Here is a 5,063-nt window from a genome sequence, read left to right on the forward strand (position 1 = left end):
TAACCGTCTCAATTCTTAGGGCCTATTTCTAATCTCCCTTTATTCATCTTTTTTTGCATAGGAGTAAAGTACTTTTTTTTTTTTATATTTTGAAGTGTCCTTTCTTGTAAGTCCCTTTTTTCACTTTCTTTCGATTGTATAACCTTTTTTTCTGCATTTTCTATCTTACATTTTATTTCCATCATTTTCAACATTTTTTTCTTTTGCAAGATTTTTCTTCCACTTTCTAATTTTCTGAAATAAGATCCTTCTGTCTCTTGGTATGCATGTCTGTTGTTTATTGTTTTTTTTCAGTACATATTTTTCAACAATTTTCTCCAGTATTTTGTACAGTATGTCCGTATTTACGTGTATATTATCACTTTGGAATACATTTTTCCATTCTTTGTTCAGTTCTTCATTTATTTCTGACCATTTTATATTACTATAAAAATTATATTTTCCATATCCTTCCTAACGTTTTGTGCTTTGAATATCTCTGCGATCACTTGCTTTGGAATGGACTATTAATTCTATGATATTGTGGTCTATTATTGCTTTAACACAATTAACCTCATTCACAAATACTAGATCTAGGACATCTTGTTGGAATCTGGTTTATTTGTTGCATATTATGTTCTAATAGCATATCTTGAAGCTTTTCAAATTGCCCCTTACCTTCTGTGCTACTATTTCTGTCTTTTTTATATGTATATATACAACCACTTTCTTCTATCCGTTCTTTCCAATCCACGAAAGGAAAGTTAAAATCTCCGGATAGGAGTATATTCCAGTCTTTATGGTTTCTACATATATCAGTTAAATATAATTTCTGTAGTCATATAGCAAATCAGTATCTTTCACAATAGAAAAAGTGAATTAGAATTTTTGCTCTCACCAAAGAAACACTTTATTGCTATGTTTTGTTCAGTGACTCAACAAAGGAAATCTTCTTCTATTAGAATGCTTTTACCCATTTTTTTCATATATGGTAAGCACAGTTGCTTCTTTTTTGAAGGACTTTGGGTTTTGGGTAGACCGTAGTTCCGATCGGCTGCCCTGCCTCACATCGCTTTAGACCCCGGAAGCACATGTTCATTTCATGTATTGTACCCTTCACCAGCGTCCTTCCTCCCAGCAGCGAGAAGTCTTGGCTGGGTTAGGTCGACAGTTCGAGACGTGTGAGGTGTCTTTTATGTGTTTTTGTGTGTGTGAGTTAGTCTGTAACGCCCATTTGCTTTAAGCGAACCTATCTGTCGATTACATACACTGTTAAAAAAAACATAATTTTCATCGGAAATTCTCCGTAAAAATATACTGTTCTTAGCCGTATTTCAGTAAAATCAAGGCGACCGTAATTTTTACCTTACTTTATTATCTTTTACGGGTTGGTGACCGTAATATCACTCCTTAACATAAATATATTTTTTGAAACGGCAAATATCTGGCAACATTTATTCCCGGAATTTTACAGGTTTGTTTACGCTAAATTTCCAAGTTTACATAATACTGAGGTGTCTATGACTCAAGAAAAAAAAAATTCATGTATTTATGTTTCATGGCCAAATCCAAATCTTTCAACAGACCCCATTTAGAAACTTTAATACCATCAGTCCCAAGTTCATGACAGTCTGATGTTCACTCGTAATTCCTTTACATTGCGCAGCTTTACATTCGCCTTTTGGAACGAACAATAAATGTAAATAGTGCACAGTTTGCTATTTTTTGTTTTTATTCCCCGAGCTTTTGGATCTGAAGACCCTGCTTTGTTTTTCAGATATCCCATTGTTTTCCCCACACAATATCTGTAATCTTTGCCAAGTTCAGCTAAATGTCGAACCAACACTTGATATTCAAAAGTGGATTACCTTACTGGATTATTTCTCGTGCGTTTAGATCCAGGATCAATGGTCTGTGTAATCCTTTACATTGATATTTTCCGATATGTAAAAACTAGTGTACCTGAGCCGTCAAAAATGTCGTCTGAATATTTAGATAGATATGCTCTAAGACATGTAAAGATAGATAGATAGATAATTATTAGATAGTCAATTATTCCCACCCACTCCCCCTTCCCTAACTACAACCCGCTGGTTCAGTAATTTGTGGGAGAGTGTGGTTTCCGAGTGCACTTCTCGGGGTACCCACTCATACCAGGATATGATAACTCCCTCTCCTCCGTGAGAGTATGATATATATATATATATATATATATATATATATATATATATATATATATATATATATATATATATATATATATATCCTTTCTGAGTGGGGATACCTTAAAGTTGTGGAAGGGTTTGTGTATCGCCATCATCAGCAAACCTGTCTTAATCAGGGCCACCTATACTAGGTTGGTTCGCGATCAAAATAAATTCTCCCTCTAGTGTGGTGATGAATGTGGCCAAACACTAGACATGACCAAGATATACCTGAGACTTTTGTCCTGCAGTGGACTAGAAACGGATGCGTTTGTTGTTGTTGTTGTTGATGATGAAGTATATATATATATATATATATATATATATATATATATATATATATATATATATATATATATATATATATATACATACTGTATATCCAGACACTTGCCCTTCAATATATAGGGAATATTCTCCCTTTTTACCTTACAAGAATCGTAATTAAAATGTATATTTTTCTCTGGTTCAACTTATCTTTTGGATAAATTTTTTGCGAAAAAAATAATCAACTTGTTACTGACTGTGTATAAAAACAAGTAATTAGCTACGTTGGTCTTCGGGAGCTTTAATTATCCTGAGTTTTTTTTAAGGCCGTACCAGCCGAACTCGGTTGAATCCCTCGTCAGGCTGGGAATAGCGTAGAGAGGAAAGGTCCCCCTATTTTTATTTGTTTGAGGCCGGCTACCCCCCCAAAATTTGGGGAAGTGCCTTGGTATATAGATAGATAAGGAATATGATACTTCTTTTCCTAGTCATGAATGAAAAAGATAAGGATATGTTGTCACTCAGATACTGAAATAAATGGATCCACGATATAAGATATTTATTACACGGGCCAAACATATCCATATCCTCGAATGTAAATTTAGCATATTCAATCATTTCAATATTCCTTTACGATATCAATGATCTATTTTCAATATTGATATAAGACGAGCTTTGCATAAACAAAAACAACAATTTTATTATCAAAGGGGAAATTATATTTATTATTGTATGATTGAGGTCACGTATTTATATATAAAGTTTATTGTTACTGTAAAGCAATACTGAGATAATTGAATATACTAAATTTACATCCTAGGATAAGGATGTGTTTTGGTCAAATTTGTTTGTTGATAGCTTAATCCTGCAAAACATTGTTTATTCAATTTAGGAAAAGCACAACGAAAGTAGCGATATGAGAATGAGAACTTCAGAGTGTAGGGAGATATTCCGTATTCTTGGCGGAGGTTTGCAATTCCTGACAGTCTCGTACGGTCATTATTTTCTTCCAAATCAGGTTAGATTTTAATTATAGCTCATTGGTAAGTGCGTATCTATTTGAGAGAGAGAGAGAGAGAGAGAGAGAGAGAGAGAGAGAGAGAGAGAGAGAGAGAGAGAGAGAGAGAGAGAGAGAGAATATCTGTCGATATCATTATTATTATTATTATTATTATTATTATTATTATTATTATTATTGTTATTATTATTTATTAAGCTAAAACCCTAGTTGGAAAAATAGGATTTCATAAGCCCAGCATTCCAATAGGGAAAATAGCCCAGTGAGAATATGAACTAAGGAAACAAAAATGATAGTGTACCTCAAACTTTGAATAATAATGCTATTATTTTTATAAACACGCAATTGGTAACTGCATACCCATTTCAGAGAGAGAGAGAGAGAGAGAGAGAGAGAGAGAGAGAGAGAGAGAAGAACTGTCGATGGATATGCTTCTGATACTATTATCCTTACAAATAAGCAATGTAATTAAATACACTCTCTTTAATCAAATAATCGCCACCATGTCGGCGTCCCTGAATACAGCAACAAAAGGATGATGATAATATGCAAACAGAATCTCTCTCGTTATGCAAAGCGAAGCACTTTGTGAATTGCAAAATGAACTTCGCCTCTCTAGGTATGCATACTCCGGTTGAATGCGTATGCGTTGCATGAGATATTGCATACCCTAGATTGAATTATCATGCCACCCTAGAGGTCCAAGGATACGTCGCACGATGAGGAGAGTTTCCTGAAATATACATCACATGTTGAGACATTGCGTCATACAATGTTTTCGGTTTCTATAGTGAGATATTTATTCTATTACCTCCGCCAACGAAGATAGAAGGAGGTTATGTGTGTGTGTTTTTTTTTTTGTGAAAAGCTTCCTGGCCATAATTTTTCGGCTTCTCGGGTGAGATATTTATTTAATTATCTCCGCCAACCAAGTTGGAAGTTTATGTTTTACCCCCTGTTTGTGTTGTGACAGCCGAGAGAAAGGTTTTGACTCAAAGGCAGGAAGAAATCAACTGAGTAAATTTATTATAGAACACTCTCCTTTATATACAAAACCTCAAGGCAACAGGCTTTTTCATGTTCACAAGACAGACAATGTTACAGAAGAAAACTGGAGACATGATTATTCAGGTTCTTTTTAGTGCGAGGGAAGAGCGCAGATACAAGCATAATATATACAAAATAATTTATGTACGATCGTGTGACACACGGTTGCTACATGGCTCCCCCCCTAAAAATGACATACTGTACATGTTAAATAGGGCGCCCTGATCTAGAGAGGCGAACTGTAGGCGGGTCATCTGGCAGAAGATAAGCAGGTTTTAGACGATCAATGGAGACCCAGTCTTCTTTGCCATGAAGGTTTAGTAGGAATGCTTTCGGACTGCGTCGGATCACATGGAAAGGGCCCGTGTAAGGGGGCGTTAGTGGTGGCTTGCTAGTGTCGTTGCGCAGGAAGACGTGCGTTGCAGAGTGCAAGTCCGTTGGTATGTGATGCTTCACTGGGGGCTTGTAAGTCTGGAGTAAATTTTCCCACGACGTGACGTATGCGCTAGAGATCGTCGGAGGAGGTTGTAGAAGGAAGAAATTTGGCA

This window comes from Palaemon carinicauda, chromosome 3 (assembly GCF_036898095.1).
Source record: "Palaemon carinicauda isolate YSFRI2023 chromosome 3, ASM3689809v2, whole genome shotgun sequence".
In the NCBI taxonomy this organism is placed as follows: Eukaryota; Metazoa; Arthropoda; class Malacostraca; order Decapoda; family Palaemonidae; genus Palaemon; species Palaemon carinicauda.